This window comes from Manduca sexta, chromosome 14 (genome assembly GCF_014839805.1).
Source record: "Manduca sexta isolate Smith_Timp_Sample1 chromosome 14, JHU_Msex_v1.0, whole genome shotgun sequence".
Classification (NCBI taxonomy): Eukaryota; Metazoa; Arthropoda; class Insecta; order Lepidoptera; family Sphingidae; genus Manduca; species Manduca sexta.
The window spans coordinates 12,624,885-12,644,344 of NC_051128.1; the positions used below are offsets into that span (position 1 = coordinate 12,624,885).

At 34.3% G+C, this 19,460-nt stretch overlaps 1 protein-coding gene across 3 annotated transcripts in view; it reads right to left on the reverse strand.

Moving 5' to 3' along the window:
- Nucleotides 1-18,925, reverse strand: part of LOC115445263 (CBP80/20-dependent translation initiation factor) — a 55,662-nt gene extending 36,737 nt beyond the window's left edge. For 2 of the 3 annotated variants that reach the window (XM_030171478.2, XM_030171477.2), the window contains exons 1-2: nucleotides 18,773-18,925; nucleotides 757-830 (exon numbers count right to left, since the gene is read on the reverse strand). The gene's annotated coding sequence lies outside the window, so the exon portion shown is untranslated. Of the gene's footprint in view, nucleotides 1-680; nucleotides 701-756; nucleotides 831-18,772 lie in introns of those variants that run through there. The other variant, XM_037438710.1, reaches the window with a different exon arrangement.
- Nucleotides 18,926-19,460: the final 535 nt, after the last annotated feature.

Here is a 19,460-nt window from a genome sequence, read left to right on the forward strand (position 1 = left end):
CAAACAACATATATACCAAATCAATTCACCAGGAATGCATTCAACTATACCGTTTTACAGCCGAACCAAACAAATCAGAAAGGCAATTAAAATTGACATGCGATCGTGGATTTCACACTCAGCTTACTCATTCCAGAATTAATTGCCCAATTAGACAGTTATCGTCGTCTGAAAAGTGTAACAGCGACGTGTAGGCGTAGTAAATCATAAGATTTGTAAAGAATCTGCCATTGGGTTTTATATGACTATTGGAGTATAATTATGTTTTGTTTATTTAATAAATAAGTAATTGGTAATCTTAGGTGCAATTCGTTTAATGTAAATAGAATAATTATTCTGTTTAATTTGGATCGTCTTTAACCGTTTTTGCGCAATACGTAAACAAATGGGATTGACTCTACAAACGAGGGGAGCGCTCAGTATATTTAGACGATTACTGTACGGTCGACCCGCATCCTGGGCTTACTGCATAGTGCATCTATACAATGTCAATGTTGTCTGTCGTTTATTGACGTATTAATATGTAAAATTTAAGGTTATGAATCATTTTCTAAGTAAAGAAAAACCGTATAAGATTTTCGATTTGAAAAAAATTGCTTGGCATCGGAATTCGTGGCGAAAATAATCACCTCTATAACAATAAACGAATACATTTTTTTTTAAATGTGAACTATTTGCACCTCTGTCTACCCCTTCACGTGAAGCGTGTTAATAACCAATGTCGACACGTGGCCGGTGTAGTGACGGCTGACTCACCGCTCTCTCGTTGTGCGACGTCCGTCGTTGTGCTCTGCACTCGAGACTCGTTCACTATACTCGTGTTTTATTCACTGCAACAACGCAAAATATACATTAAATCATCTTATTAATAAGTCTGAAGATGTTTTGAAATGAAAAGAGACAAACTAGCAATGGTGAAGGGTGAAATTTACCGAAAGAGAACCCTACACAATTTATAGGAACTAATAGTATGCATAAATAAGGTCTACAAATCGTTTTAATGATAATAAGATTTTACATTAATTACGTACCGACAGAAATCGGATTATGTAGACCCTTCGCCACTGCATCTTAGCCAAAATTTCTATTTTCAATCGTTAACGCTAACAGCATCATATCATCCTCACTAATGAGAATCGCGACGCGTTATCTTTTTATTTCTTCTTACCTGCCAGCTCGAGCTAGCATATTTGTTTTTTTTTTTATTAATTTTATTCCTATTTTAAAATGTCTGTAGTCTTGTAATAGATTTTAATGTAATTTAGTAATAATAACTATTATAACTTATCTTGATGTGTCATAAATGCAACTTTATTCGCCTACGTATAAAGTATTTTATTTTAACGTTATGTTTGGGAATTAATTGTTCTGACCGGGGGAATGAAAATACTTCTTTAGCGGTCCCCCGACGCGACGACGCTTATGCTAAAATATTACTACGTACTTATAATATACTAAAAGGCAAAGAAATACGTTTTATTTTTTACTTTCAAGAGGTTTTTTGTATCTGGGTTATTTAGATTTTAAATTAGGAAAAAAGGCACACGGAGAAAGGTTGACTACCTAATTATGAAAAGGATATTATGAGTTAATTTTTATTACCGAAGAATACAATGGAAATTTTATTCTATGACGGGTCTGATACCTATCTTTAACATCGCAAACTCAGAATTACAATAACGTGAATACAACTCAAATTATTTCGAAAATTATTATATTAAAATTCTTGAATATTTGTGTAAAGTAAATTATTTACATATAATATTTTTATGTGCAATATTTGCAGTGAGATTAAAGCTCACCGTCTAAGTTGGTTTGACGATCTTAAACGCATGAGAGAAGACGGAACGTAAAGATGCATATCTGAGTCGACCAACAGGTCGCCGGCCGGTGAGACGACCGAGATACCGTTGGAGCGATATGATGGAAGGTGATCTGCACCACCTTCAAGCCAGTAAGTGGCGAGGGTTGGCGCAGGACAGTGACAGTGTGAGTACTCTAGTTTCGGAGGCCAAGACTCACTTTGGGTCACTGAGCCAACGGGAGTAAGTATTTTTATATATACACCTACTTCATTTTAATTGTCGAGATGCGATATAAAGGTATATATTAGGTTTGATAAAAATGAAAAGTTAATTTTCTGACAGCAAAAATCAGCAATGTTTTGTACATAGAGCTTAGCCATTTACCATATTTTCGTTGATATTAAAGAATTTATTTGGAAATATTTGTTGTCATTGATTTTTGCATAAACATCAGTACATGATGCATCAATTCGCACATACGTACGAAACGTTTAGACAGATATTTCGATAGAACGGTTTGTGCGAATTTACGAAATTTTACTTGAAATATAATAGCCTTTAATGTTTTATGTGGGTTAACAATGTCATAATAATATTAGCCTAAGAAAAAGAGTAAAATTATTCTGCTAAAACGATAGACACATACTCCCAAACAGTTAGATAAAACACCAAGAGTCAATTTAATTATTATGGCAGCTAAATCTTCTTCTAGAATAACATAGAATTTGTAATTTAATTATAATATATTTTTTCTTGTTCTATTATTTTTATTCTTGACAATAAAGTGTAATAAATAAATGAATAAAAATAAATAAACATTGTAGACTTCACGTAAATTTTGAAGAAGTTGAAATCCGTTGAAACGAAGTCAAGATATCATTAGAACAGAACATAAAAACACACGTGTCATATTGAATTATGGATCAGATACTTAGATCTAAGAATATGAAGGTTAATACACTCATCTTATGACAGTAATTGCTAGATTGAGTCATATACTCGTTATGGTGTTAAGACGCGATCAATCCTAGTTAACACTTCTTTAGAAACTATTAGAAGCTAAGTCAAAGGAGAGTTATTTCATTCATAAAATCCTAGTCATTTGTATAATTATTGGTTTCTTTCTCTTGGTTGTTTGAAAAATATTACTAGATTTCGCTCGCGGCTTCGCCCGCGTGAAGAAGTTTTCCGGGATACATATTTTTTCCGACTGCTTGATATGTATCGTTATATTATGACTAAATTACACAAAATCATTATAAATTGTAGCCTATGTGTTATTCTTATGTATAACCAATATTACTGTGAAGTCTCATCCAAATCCGGTCATTAGTTTTTTCGTGAAAGAGGAACAAACATACAGACATCCTCACAAACTTTCGCATTTATAATATTAATGCATATCGCATTGCATAACCACACCGTAATAGGTACTTATCTAGAATAATATAAAATTAATGTGTGTTTCGTTGGATTAGCAATATCCGCGTTATAAAAAAGATACGCAATTTCTATTTTTATTATGGTAACAATTGTGACTGGATTTATTTTAAATAAATATAAAGTCTAATTTCTAACCTGACAACTGCTGTCAAAAATCATGTGTGTATTCTTTGTGAATTTATCGTTCGCTTTAACGGTGAAGGAAAACATCGTGAGGAAACCTGCACATCTGAGAAGTTCTCTATAGGAATTTCGAAGGAGTGTGAAGTCTACCAACCTGCACTAGGCCAACGTGGTGGACCAAGGCCTAATCCCTCTCAGTAGTAGAGGAGGCCCGTGCCCAACAGTGGGATTACAATACAGGGCTGATATTATTATTATTATAACAATAATGGTTATTAAAATACCGTAAAGTGTAGGTAGTTGCACGTACCTAGCCTGGGTATTGCATTCCAATGTCATGAATTGACACTGATCGTAATCGATTACCGAAACTATTTGCAAACAATTACTTTATCTCGCTTTGAATCAATTAAATTGTTTTTATTTATACCCAACTTTATAACGAGGCTAGCTAGAGTTGGCCTGATGGTGAGCGCTACAAAGTAACAACTATAGAAAGAAAGAAAATATTTATTGCTAACACAATTTTAAATAGATACAATACTACTTTAAACAAACGAAATTGTTATATTATTAATAAATAAATAAATAAAAATAACTATATTATTAATTATTATAATATATTACTCTAAACAATAATTACGTACTGACGTGACTGCCTCGGTGACGTAGTTGTATTGCATGCCCGGTACAATAGCGCTCTGAGGTCCTGGGTTCGAATCCCGGGTCGAGCAAAGTGATATTTGGGTTTTTCTGCTCAGTATCAGCCCGGAGTCTGGAATTTGTGCCCGATATGGCGATAGGCTCGCCCTCTATCATCATGGGACGGAACATACTTGGCGAAAAGTGGGTGCCCTAGTTGCGCCCCTGCATACCCCTTTGGGGATAAATGCGTGGTGTTATGTATGTATGTAATAATTACGTAAAGTTCAGCGAAGAGCTACACAAATAACATCATCGAAAATTAAATATAAATAGGTCATTAATTTCTAATGCAATAAATATTTTATAAATATCACTAGAATGAATATTTTACATAAAGCGGTTACAATCAATATCAAGAATGTCTGACTCATTGACTTAATAATTCATCTTGAGACGTGACTGTCACAGTCTTCATTAGATTTTTTACTTCGTTGCATTCAGACGCCATTTTCATGGTTTTTACAAAAATATGAACCATTTTTTTTAGATATTTTAGCTGTCTAAGCGCATGTTTCCTTACGTCTAAATGCTTAATATTCGTATTAAAATATAAGACCACCAGAAATAGATGTAACAGTGTCAACTACGCTCCAAAATAAATAATACCCGATGAGTAACATCTAAATTACCAGTTTAATAATTAACCTTTATTTTAACATTTAACATTGTAGCAGGCGCATAGAGACGAAATTAAAGACTTAGAAAACTGATATCACGTGATGACACGGTTCCAAACAGAACAATTTCAGCATTTTATTCATCGCCAAATGCGCTGGAAGGTGGAGCATCCAAATTAATAGACGGTGAATCAAAATTCCTCGCGATTTCTCAAAAACTCCGACCGCTGCGCCGCGCCGTAGGCGGAGCTCGATGACATCATTGTGTTTACTTGTGTCATGTCTACGCTGACACACACTTACGTAATTTGTATGGGTTCCTACACACGAGTCATTACAGACTCTATCATAAAGAGCACAAGACATTTTTTCATTCGTAGTGCCATCGGAATACGTACCATCACATTGCGAATGCGCATAGGTTCTAGGTCCATAAGCGCGTGTGGCTTTGTTGTGTTCGAGATTTATCGATCGACCCGTAATAATGGATGTCGAACAATGATGAGTATTATTGTTTTTGCGGCGACAATAGCTGAGGATTAAAGTACGATAGTTGGATTAATCCTTCTCGGATGACTGCCTTTAGCCTTGGAAATGTTTGATTAGAATGAATACCGAGAAACATTCTGAATGTTTGAGTTCGGTGTTTGATGAATTCGCTGTCTGACTTTTTAAAATTACCTTTTTTTTATTAAAGAAAATAAATCCCCTTTAATGCAGCATTCACGGCCAGTTTACGGAAAATGTGACTGATATAGGTTGTTGTAGTATATATTAAGGTGTCATTATAACAATATAGTCAGTGTATCGTCGAACTTCGATCGTTCCATTTCTCTTCCAAACATCTGACCTTGCATGACAGTTTCTTGGCAATTCAAGAATAAAATAAACTCTGTAAAAGGAATTCTATGAAATCCTTTAAATGAAATTACAGGTTCTGTAAATAGATCAACTTCGTTAAAATCTAGATGACATTCGATCTCAGGTCAGGGCTCAATCAATCGTTCATTAATATCCTGTGGGAACGTACAGGCATTGTATTAACGTAACTTTTGTGAGAGATGTGATCTTTGAAAAATGTTTCTTAAAAGAGTTGTGCACTCGTATGGAAAATTAAAAATATTCTTTTGCAAGTAAATAAATGAGCAGCAGACTGCTTTAGAAAAAAAAAAACGAATGCAATTTTTATGCACTATTTCATACCTTTAAACTAATTTTGAAAAAAGCAACACTAGAGTTTCTTTCCCGCTCTTCTCCGGTGGAAACAGCTTTTTGAACTGCTGGTAGACTGCAGAGTTAATATTTACGGAATCATAATGTTTTATATTTTATGGGTTCGAATAAATTATTTCATAATTAGAATGATAATGCGCAAATGTATCTTTTAGATGCAATAAAAGTGAATTATGTTCTAAATTTATTTTGATATCAGTCAACAGACCAGATTTCTAAGGTTGAGTTGTGTGAAACAATTCCAAAACGTATAAATTATATTTTTCTTTAGAAAAGCTGATATTATTGAAAACGTGTTTTTAAGTCATCTTCTTACTTTTACGCCTAAAATATGAACCCATACCTATCTACAAAACCTTGTTCCTCGTATGTAGTCATTCTGCCAAAAATAACCTCAAAAACACAGCTCGTAATCGTCAAACTTGGAAAAAATCTAGCGCTCATGAAATTGTGTCAGCTGCAACTTTCAGTGTAACGGTAAATATTGCACACTGACGCCAAAATGCGACGTTTCACCCACTGATGTCGCGTGAATAGCTGTTGGAAGACTTTATTATCTCATTAGTTGATTGTCGCACCGACGGCGGCAAATATATTTCCTATGACGTGATGTGACGTAAACTCACTAATATGCTAAGATCTTAGCTCAAATTGTTGGGGCTACGATTAGTAGAATTCTTCATTCATTTCTTTTCTAAATCTAGAAAAGAGGTATTCGCTAGGTTATTTTATCGTGAGATTTTCAAATTCGTCATTAAACTTAAGGTAGGTAATTAAAATAGAAAAATGACGTAACCCTGGTGTTGCAGGCACATCAAACACTAGGTGCCGCTTATGTATATTTTAGTCCATAACAAGGTTCTATGCTAAAATTTCTACCTAGCGTTACCGAATTTAGAAATTGTACACTCCAAACAACTAAGTTTAGACTTTATAGCAGGATACAGTAGAAACTGACATATTTTACATGCATCCGTTTACCTTGTAAAACTTTTAAATTTAATAACTTTATTATCACCTTTTTTTTATATATAGTTGCAATGGAATGGGCGTTTGTCTTCCATCTCACCTGATGGAAAGTGTAGATGAAGACGAAGGTGGTACACGCCCATCCAAAAGAAACCTGTTCACCTAAATATATTAACGCTTAAAAGGAGGATTTCAAGAAAGAAGTTAGTAATTACTCTACACGTATGATTATAATTTTTCGTTCCCAATTTATAGAAAATAAGTATCACATAATTAACGGTAATGGAATTATTTAAATTCATTATGAATCCAAAATCATGTTAACTGTTAACTTAAAATATCAAAATAAAACTAGCTATCGGAATTTATTGCGATTTTAAGTTTTATTTTACTCCTGACGTTTCGAAAGTTTTGCAGCGTTGATGGCTACGAATCTACAGAACATAACCTGAGCTCTACAGTCATAGAAATAGGTACTATTTAAAAAGTGAATTACAATTTTGTTCCATTTAGTAATTAAAGAATTTATTATTATTATATATGATACTATTATATTTTTTTCTTATTTATTTTATGCATCATAAGTTCGTCAAATGTTTTAGCATTCTGTCATTCTCTTGATTCAATATAGTTTAACTCTGTCGCTGGTAACCAAAGATACAGGCTATGCCTAGTTTGGGTACGCTTGGAAATTCTAGTACTAAGAATCTGTGGGTGACCTATGTCACCACTTACTACACATAGGGAGAACACTAAAGTATAACACAAAAAACATAGTAATAGTTATATATTGATTTATTTTTAATAAAATTAAATCTTTGTAAGTGTATTTTTGCAATAAACGATTAACGACGGCGGAGTCTACATAAAGTATTAAAATAAAATCTAAAAGAGCTAGATACTATATCGAAAACTATTTATCGCCTAAATAAATTAAAAACATATTAAATACGTACAATCTGTCGATTGCTCATACTGCCATCTGATACTGCAACCTTATCCTCATTGCCGACCTACAAACTGCCAAGGATAAACGAAATACAAATATATATATCTGGTGGTAGAATATATTTTATATCCGCCCAGATAGCGACTACCGTACACAGTGTTAAAACCCGTCATAGTGGTCCACGTAAGTGTCACGTTCCGGGATCAGCCTGTGTATATCCAGTTCCAACAGGCCGGCATAGTTGTGTCAACTGCCGAGGGGTAATCATCTCTTGTCAGTCGACATTCTACTTACCATCAGTTACCGTGGGGTCACTTTGCCTTGCCCGAATAAAAAATAATGTCAAGCTTATGGCTTAATATTATGGCGCTTTACTCCTCGAGCAGATTGACCTTTATTACCTCCATGAAATAATTTTACCTGTTTTCTACGGTTTCTATCACTCCATTTTTACAAACGTAGACTATATCTAACTTCAGACGTGTAGTCTTTTGTGCCGAAATGTAATTCTTTTTGGATATTATCCGAATGTAGGTTGCACAAGACTGCTAAAACGATCTATCAGGGAGCGTTATAATGAGACAACCACCACAATAATGGAGCACTTAAAGATATCTGTAGAGAACAAACAAAATAAACACATCACCTTTCAGTACCGAAGGGCCCTTAAAACCCGATTCCTGAAGGTTTCTCTTTCGTAATTTATGTAAAATATAATTATCATTAGTATGATCTGAAGACCGCATTCATGCACATTAGTAGTATTAGTACTTATATGTTGTGTTGGGGCCCTTTCAGAAAATGTCACCCTTCGTCATTGTCACTTTTATAATCGAGGGGGTAGGCAGAGGTGCAAGCAAGGAATTCACGCCTCGGCAGGACAGAAATTCCTGACTCCGGGTTTACTGAGCAGAAAACCCATATAACTTATACGACTAAAGTAAGCGTACAATAGTAATAAAGAACAACATTGCACAGAACGTGTTTCATTGACCTCAAGACTTCACACCTTCCATAAAAATGGCATAAGGTGATTTTACGTTACTGACAATACTAGCACAATAAAACCAGTTGAAAATTTCAAATAGGCCTGATACCAGGATACATGTCTTGCAGTGTCGGTGAAATTTTCGGAAAGAGAACTAGACACAACATCAAGGTACTAATTTGCATAAATGCGGTCTGTAAATCGTTCTATTGATAATTAGGTCGTACATAAATTCTACATAAAGGGAAGTGAGAATCGGGTTATATACTCTTCGTCACTGATGTCTTGTGTCGTATGATCATCAACACAAATGATGTACCGTATAATTTCTGTAAACTCTCCTCTACTAATGAAACTCTCCTGTACTATTGACAAGATTTAGACATCTCCACCTCTCTGGCCTACTGGTATAACTACGGTATCTTATGAGATGCTCTGATCCACAGAATTATACACCTACGGTACACGAGCGAAAGCACTTACATTTGGACAGAAACTTATAGGAAAAGGAAGCCCGTATACACTTTTAGAAAATTTTGTAAACATCGGAGCCATGCTTCCAATTATCCCACCAAAACATAGGAATTAAAATTAAAAAGACAACTTCCGTTACGTGTATTTATAAACGAATCTACGCAGTAGCCATCGGCAAGCCGAGCCGAGGTGAGTCACGCGTGCAACAAAAAATGTAAGATCAAGATTGATTTTTAATCTTGGTGTTAATTTTATGCTTGAGACCGTTGACTCATAAGATGTTGCTATTGATATATAGGCTTTTCTACTACAAAAGAAAATATGAATACATTGTTTAGAGAATTGTTGATTCCAGATCTTGAATTATTTAATAAAGTCTAGCTTTCCTGATATTTTCTTCTTAAGTAAAGAGTCTGTTTCATAACTTTGACTAAATGTATAAGCCGCTCAAATACAAAAGACACTCTAATCTTATATCTACCACCTAAAGTCCACTGCTGAACATAGGCCTCCCCCAAAGATTTCCAGACGGACCTGTCGATTGCGGCCTGCATCCAGCGAGTTCCTGCGACCTATATCAAGTCGTCTGTCCACTCTAATCTTTGCTTCTAAATAAATGGTAATCAAACGAGTACTATCTACATTAGTTGTTTATACAATAATTGACAAATATAATGTAATTTACTTGAACATTGTGAAGCAGGGCAGGGTGTTGAATTTCCAAAATATAGGCAAGTATCACGTATACTTGAAGTGAAAGTTTGTATAGTACAAATATAATTACCACATTAAACGGATCGATGTGTGCCAAGTTGATATAATAGAAATAAATATCCCTAGAACATACCAAGAACATAGTGGACGCCCACGGAAAACTAGCCTCTATTTTAGTCACATATTATGTGACGAAACGAATTCATTATACAATAATGATCGTATTTCCTTACGTTTACCTTCAATGCTGAGCGATGAGGAAGCAATGTTCAAGCTAGATTTGGTGTGCTCCTTCGGTTTGGACGCAGGATAATGAGACACCAGTAAGTACTTATATATTTTAGTACACTGTTATAAGTATTTCTAGTCGTCATATTTCTCAGAATCAAAGATTTTTTCTATAATAAAAGCCTTCAATGAGTCATTGTATATAATGCTTGAATAAGACGCAGGAGAAAAAATATTTATCCTTAATAACACAATGATTTATTTATGCTACCTAATGTTATAATGTGATTATTATTTTTTTTTTAAATAGGCGACGCGGAAACTTGTTTCTGCAATTAAATGTTCTTTCTTCTTAGTTCTAGAAGTTTAACAATCATCATTAGTAACTTTTCCATAAACTGCATAATTTTGAACACAATTTCGATGAAATAAACAAAACTTATACATACGTATATTTGTCATACAAATTACAAACAGCCTATTTAGACCCGGTATGCGGTGCATATAAACTGTTAATTCCTTGTTTTATATCAATTCACGACGTGCGTTGTTTGCAGAGAAAATAGATTCAGCATATTAACTCAGTACTGTACAATTTAAATATTGACCGTGCGGAGACCACTGCACTAGATAACTATTTTACTGTTATTGTATTCATTAGGTTTTCACATTGTGCCGAACAATAAGGTTTTGTTGAACGACATTTCCTGTAGAAATTATGTTCATACGGTAAAGTAGTTAAAAGTATTGTAGAAAATTGTATCGTAATATTTTCTTGTTTCCTAGCTAATTTGTACTACTTAATATTATAAAGGGTAAAAGTTTGTAACTTTGTTTGTAGGGGCTAGTCTTTGGAACTATTGAACCAACTTAGAAAATTATTTCACCTAATAGGAGGCTACATTACTCCTAAGTACTATAGGCTACTTTTTAGCCCGAGAAAACGTTATCACGCGAGTGGAGTCACGGGCAAAAGCTAGTGTATCGTATAGCAGGTTCATAGTTCAACGAATAATTTAGAATTTCAAATTATTAAAATAAATAGCTACCAACTGTTGTGAAATTTAAGTTACTTGATGGAAAAAAGACAAATAACTTAAAAGAAAATATATTTTCAAAATAATACTTCAAGTATTGTATTCTTTTCTTTATAATCTTTTTAGGAATCCTACTTACAATAAGTCTTTGGTGAATTTAGTAATTCAACCTAATGTCTTAAACAAATTCTTGGAGAGAAATCAGTTAATAACTAAATTCGAAATGATTATACGCTAATAACTGTTTTAAATCCAACTGCGCATTTTTAATTACAATTACGTTCGCGTAATTATTTAACAGTGAACATTTCATACACTTTAAAAACATACATCCGCCATATTTATAATTGCAATTCAATATGGCGCATTTCGATTGTTTAAAAACGCATCATCGTAACAAATCAAACTACTATAGTGAACTGCGCTGAAAATGTTCATAAATATTAATTTTCTCAGATTTTTATATAATGTAACCTTGTCATTTAACCTCAATGCTGGAATGTATGCTAATACTTGGACCAAACAGGTGCAACAAATGCAGCATTGTTAGTGACTAAGGCAAACAGCCAAGGCTGCCAGATATGGTTTCACTGGTTGGTATTTAGATTATCGAAGACTGTTTTAAGATGTCTCCTTGGTTTTAGACTTTATTTTATCAATAACGAATTAATAAAAAGGAATGGCTGCCCTCGCCCGCACTAGATAGGCATTGAGACTGATCACACTATTATCACCTATTTCGACCTTAATAAATATCTGCAGCTAATCTGCATGGGTTTTTCGTCAGTCATTTCCACCAAACCAACATTTTTTTTAAATACGTCTCGTTTTAGTTATACATCCTATTTTATTGAGACACGCGACAGCCCTGCCAACGGCGCGTCAGCAGCCACTGTTCTTGCCTTTTTTGCCACCTACACAATGCCTTGCCACTGCGCTCGGTTGGACCGGCTAATAACAATCCGGGGAATGTAGGCGAACACTTACAAACTGTTGTCTTTCTATCATTGCACTGTTGTTTTAAATTTCAATTATAGTCAGGGCGCTCTATTCTTTCTATTGGGGTATATCCGTCTTTTTGCAATTACGGGCGCTCTAGTCCTAGGACAGCCTTGATAACCGTATAGGTAAAATAGTCAAAACATCCCCTATTTAACAACAAGACTTTCAAAACTATCCTTTAATTAGAAAGCCCGTAGTCGCAAACAACGGATTCGCCCGCGTAGACGGAATAGGGCGCCCTAACTATTTTATCTAGTTTAGACTGCTTTATCTAGTTCATTACATCTATGGCAGAATGAGATAGACAATTATAAAGAGGGAGAACACGTGCGTCATTCGACAATTACGAATAAATATTCCGTTTCGTTTTTTATCCCTCCACGGCAAATGCAACGTCGACCAAACAGTCATTAGATCGTTGGATGATCGCCGAAATTATGCCGGCTTGCCTTATTAGATGTTAGCAAGCCCCAAAACAGGACCCTAGGATTGTGATATGTACTATATGGGATTTTTTACTATGTTACAAAATAAATTCTTATCTTACTTATAATAATAATGCAAAACTCGTGAAAATGTTTGTATATTTGTTGGAAGTAAACCCAGAACAACGGAACAGATTTAGATAATATTTGGCATAAGGATAGACATTTTCCGGATCAACAGTACTTTTTATCCCGGCAATTTGCTTATATGGGTAATAAAGGTAATTTTAATTTAATTTTCTAAACAGATGGCGCTGATGCTGTAAGTTACAGACTTATGTAGTGAGAAAGAATTTTTATGCGGGCAAAGCTGCAAGGAAATGAATAAATTAAGATAAAAAATATATTAATAAAGATTGCAGCAAGCATGAGTGTACCCTTAGGTTTCCGTCATAGAGCAGAGCGAAACAATGTAAATTTTATGCGTTAGAATGGACTGTATGGGAATTCCTCTTCAAAAATATTCAAATGAACAATGCCTTGACTCTTCTACCATTGAATTTGCAACAACGCGTATACAGCAATTAATAAAACGATATGTTGCAAGATCTCCTATCTACTGTAACAGTATTAAATCATAACGAGGAGAAAGTACTTTCTATGCAAATGACAACACGATGAGCCGCCATTGTTCCAGCTTCAGACAAGCTCAAACCAGGTAACATAACGGGGTACTGCAAACATGTCATTTGTAAAGCAACAACGTAGTATCTGAAATTATATAAAAACTTCCTGTAGTAGAATTGTAGATTTTAGAGGTATTGTTTATAAGAATATGAATGTCTCAAAATATTACTGTATTCATATTTTCCGAAAAACAATGTTCGAGAAGTTTCTTGTTAAAAAAATACAGTCGAATTAAGAACCTCCTGCTTCTTTGAAATCGGTTAATTAAAAGTGACAATATTCATGCGAAAGGTTTACACCCTCCGATAAACAGTGGCTTATATCATCTCTATTACAGATTAAAATTGGAAACAAATATGTCAAACTAAAACAGTTATTAACGTAAAAAAAAATTGTGAAGAAAATTCTTAAAGTAGTAGATGTTATCCATTTGATGAATGTTGCTTTGACATCACGCAAGACTGAACGTATTGTTACTCCATTTCGAAACCGCAATGTATTTAGACGGAATATAAAAAATATCGTTAGAAAGGCAATCGCAGACAATTTTCCGCGACCGACAATGCTAGCTACTTATTTTGTTCGTCCGGTCAACACCCCATTTTATACTTTGCGATAAATTGAAATCAATTGCAGTTCGAAAGGAAATTGTGTTTTAGAACTAAACATAACATTTTTGGAACGAAGTTTTTTTAAGTTACGAAATTAGTGTTAAATCGTGATAGTCGTAAACTTGATTCCGTTTCTTAAAATGAAAATATTCTACGCATAAATTTTTACGAAGATAAAGTTTTTTACCAATGTTTCAAGATCCAAAAAAAAGTAGAATAATATAACACCGTTTTGGAACAGAAAAGCATGAAGTAATAATTAATATAATCATTAATATATAAATATACTTAATATAATTAAATGTAGAAAAAATTAATTAGAGCAAGTCAATACAATAGAAATTATAGTGACGATAGCGATTCATACGATAAATTAGCTTTGAAAGACGTGTTAACTGAATTCCGTGTCTAGACCCCAATGCCTAGGTTATAAAGTTTACATAAAAACTTGAATGCATTTAGTGATGAAGTAATAAAAACTGTTCACGAACAGGCACAATCCTTGTAAGTTTCAATTTGGCAAATTGCTTTCGCGGCATTTAATGCATTTGAAATATTTCCTGTAATATTGCCAGATCTTATAATTATTCATTATTTTATGGAATTAGACTAGACTCTTATAAAATTAAAACTGCCTTTAAGTTTTTTTCTTCATGATCTACGCGATAGATGGAGAAAATAAAAATGTATACATAAGTATACTATGTTCGAAGTGAACTGTTGATTAGATCTGGTTTAACATAATACAAGCTTTTTGTTCCGGAACAATCCACAGTAAGAATTCTATTCTGGGGAAAATTAGGACGAGGGCGGGGCTGCAAAAACATAGCTTGCATAAGATGCACCACTTGTTAATACAATATGCTTTGGTTAATAATCAACCCACATTGAACCAGGTAGATATATTCCCATGATCATGCTTCCTTAGTACATTTTTTGTGCCCCACTTCGCTATGAAACGAAGTGTACAATTAATTTTTCAACTCCTTCATATCTTTCTCTTTGATTAATTTCGTTGCGGGATGTAGAGAGATTAATGTTCCCTGAGCCTGGCCGAGCTTCATCGCTCTGTGTCATAAAAGGCGTGCCATTGCCGATCCTCGCTTGAAAGAGTTGCCGTTGCGGGTGTGAGGGCGGAAAAAGTGTCTAAGTCCCATTAAGGGAAATCTTGACAAAGCGAACTTATGTATAAAAACATCAATAAACAGAAATGAAGGACTCTACAACCCATGTAATCACTTTGACAATTTAGTATCCACACAATTTCAGGAAACAGAAATAACTCTTTACAATATGTAAAGTCATGTGTGCTCTTATTGAATTATGGCCACCTTAACCATAAAATTAGCGATTCCTTGATATGAAACCTCGGGAACATACTCTACCCAATTAGATGTAGAAAAAGACCGCTCTAATCAATCTTACACCACAATTACCATCCTCTAATAACAGCTTACAAGATCATCTATTGTGAATTTGTCACACGGTGAAGTAATAAATAGGTGTGTACGGCGCGGCGGGTTACAACGCTTGGCGGGCCGCGGTTCGGTTTCAGGGGTAAACGACCTGAATCAATGGGCTGTGACCATTTGAGATATGCTCGCCAGCCGCGCAGACTGCGGCGCTGCTGTCTTGCCGAGATAAACTTAAGATGCCTGGGTGGTTTTAAACGAAATTTTTAGGTTATAAAAACTTTTTAACAAAAACTTATACCGCCTTCAAAAACCATTAAAAAAACAAAATATAATTGAACATAACCATGACCCTACTAGTTAGCAATTTTGGACTCCGTATTTTAAACATTAGTTATTAAATCAGCTAGTTAAACTGGATAAATACATGAACAAATTTACGAAAACTATGTTTAATTATTATTAGGCACCGACTCCAAAATTGGTTAGCAGTATATAGGTAATGTTATGTTGCACACAACAATTGATGAATATTGAGTTTATACTTGAATCTAGAAGGAAGGTAGAGTTTTTCGGATTAATTTGTAGAAAAATTATCCACTTACCTATTTTTTAAGAGATTTTATACATGTATTTCATTGACTCCCAGGCTATGCAAAAAGGCTTTACTTTAAAGATAGAAAATTTCTTAAAATCTATTTGTCGTTTGTTCCCATTATGGTTCTTCAAAACATATTCGTAAATATGGAAAATACACAATATCAATAACATTAAAATTAGACATGTCAAAATATTATCTTCCCGCGTCATATATATGGAAGAACACAAAGAAGTTTTCGAAGAATACACCTATAACATAATAATATATATTATAAATATAAAAAACTGGAAGAGACAAAGAGCATTACAATACAATGGAAAAGAAGATCTCTCATTTTGTCCACCAATATTAAGTTTCACTTAATGCTTTCTTAACAACGTTTAGCAGTTAGCACTATTACCTAACTGAAACGCGCTAACACTAGGTTTAGAAACGCCAACGCGAGCGTTAATTAAAAAATATTCACTTGTAAATATTTTTTAATTAGACTTAGTTACGAACGTAATAAGTTTGCTTTACGTACTGATGATTCGTTTGCGTGTTACTTAGATTTTATAGTTAAAATTAATAAATCACTTCATAGTCAGCCATATCACAGATTATTATGGTCAGATTTTCATTCTGACTCTACTGCCACTACATTGGACCTGTTCTTTATAGGTTATGACAAACCGCGTCGATTCCTCGCGGTTTCTACGCAAGGAATCGTTATTGTGGTTGCACTTGTTGCATCTCTACGAAGACTATACCTACTCCGATGAGGAGTTACATTTGAATTTGCAGTTATTGCGCGGAAATAAATAAATAGAAGCTGTACTGCTGATATTAAATCCGCAGTTTTCTAGGACTTTATAATTATATTGTAGATCTTTAAATGGATTTAATTAGGAATACGCTTAGTTAGTCCAATATAAATTTCTTATTACGTCACTAACACTGCATAGTTCACACTGATATAATTAATTCTCTATTTTTACCTATATTATTTGTGTATTATTTTTATATAACTATTTAATTATTAATTATTTTTTTTTATAAAACAGTGCTAGAATATCTCATTTCCATATATATTGTTTTACATTAGCTTAAATCATTATAGAAAACTTTAGTTTAGTCCCTAATTGTTCTATAGTATTTTTTTAAATATGGAACATAAACCGCTGTAGTTTCATCGAAATTAATTAAACGTTCATAAATGCAATGTTTTCACATTTAGTTTCCAGCGTGATAACGTTTGGTGTTTGACAACCGTATCCAGCAAAAGCAACGCAATACCGCGAGGCGCGAAACTTTCTTCAATTATTTTTCACGTAACTCGGCTTAGGTATAAGTAAGTTATCCTTTAACGACTTTCACAAGATAACATGCAGCATAAAAATACGTATTAATAAATGAGAAAAAACACAATATTGTATATCTTTTTAAATATAACTAGCAGTAATTAATATCCAATAAATTATCAGTAATTAAATATCCAATGAATTTGTTAACTATTTATTAATACGCAGTGTCGCATTGCTAGGATTATTCGCTCACCGGCAATGGTAATTTAAAGATCACTTTCCTTATAATACTTAAACTCTACAGCAATAAAAAACAATAACTTGTCTACACACACTTTTGTTTTTTATTTCTGAGAATAATGTTAATATACTCCGAACTTCTATTGTATATACGAGTATTTTTAATATACATCTTTGAAATGGGGCTCTCTGGTTATAATAAAATAACCTAGCCATGATTCACTTAGATATGTTATATTTTGATTTGAAAATAAACAAAAAATATCGCAGAAATAGTTGTTGGTTGTGTAGACCAGAACCTAGATTAGACCCTTGGAAATCTAATCATCAACTACACGAAATTAAGTGTCAATATTAAAAAACGCATTTTAATATTGGCAAGACAAGTAACAACAAATAGGTAAGTACCTATTATGACTAACAGATAGCGCGCAAAAAACAATCATCCATCTACAAAAAAACTGAAGTTCTAAAGGAGTAACAAAAAATGGGTTTACTTCACAAGTATATTACTTGTAATATTGTAAAGATTATCACTAACATTAAAGAAAACTGCTTTGACGCTAGTTTCATAAATACCGCCAAAACTGAGCTTGTACGGACAGCAAAAAACAAACGTTCGCAGATATTCATCGACCGGCAGCGGGCACATTTTATTCTACACAATGGGTATGTTTCATACAATCACAGCATCTAACAATGAAAGTTGAGCGCCAAAGCTAGTACAAAAATCTCAACATTCTACCATTAAATGAGATTAAAAGAATGAGGACGTAGTAAGTTCCAGCGCAGACATTGATTCTCACATATAGTGTAACAAGTATTTAGGCCACAACGCCGTCGGCGGCCTCTATCAACGGCAACACATAAGAAAAATCTATTTTTTATCGTGTACAAAACTAATTAGCAGATAGAAATCATCAGCGTGCGCTTTAGGCGCGGTCCGCCGATGTGCAGCAACATGCACTTTCAATTCTTATACGGTTATTTTAATGATCACATTCGAGCTGTTGTTTTCGGCACATCGTCTCGTTGCGTTAATCGAAACTATTAACCATCAGGCGGGAAACGCCGTGGAAATGCCGTAAAGCGCAGCATGAAACACGTTAGTTGCAGCGTCCGAAAATATACTAACTATATATAGACGTAAGGAAATGCCTTTGGTGTCGATGTGCCGCAGTGTCACGAGTTTTATAACGAGTGAAGTGCGAGGCTGGTGTACTTACCAGAATCTTGCGCTCGCATGTTACAGCGGTTGTCCGATGCGTGTTTATTTCACTGAAATTATATTTGTTCGCGTCACCGCTCGTCGCTTGCGCAGATCCCGGTCGTGTGGCGCCCGCCCGGGCGGTGTGCCGACTGACGGGCCGAGCGCGCGATCACACACCGTTTTTGTTGCACATTATATTTTACACTGTGTTCATAACCATATTACACTTCATCACTTATCTTCTGCATTATTATTAATTGAATTAAAAATCCTTTTTCTGTGTTTTTAAAATGTCTGTTAACGAGTAGAGTTCTTTTTTAAAAATGAAAATTCTATTGCCAACCTAACCTTATCGATCCGGCGCGACGGCACTGTGACTCCTCCGTGTGTAGTTGGAAAACAACGCACGCGCAGTTTCCGAACTATTCAAGCATTGAATCAATGTTTGCTCGCTCTACATCGTGCAGCCGCTTTAGCAAGCGGCTTTGTCCAAAGAAAAATTGCACAAATGTTATGAACGTTGTTTTGTAAAGCCGAAAATGACAACACCCATCAACTGCATTGGCAACGCTTGTAGAAATAATGTTCGAACTTCCGAGAAAGCAGATCATAGTTTTACAGCAGATATTCGTGGAGAACCGTTATGAATAATGTCTGTGTGCATTGATTACTTCCAAACATGCAAAGTCGAGTTTCAATAAAAA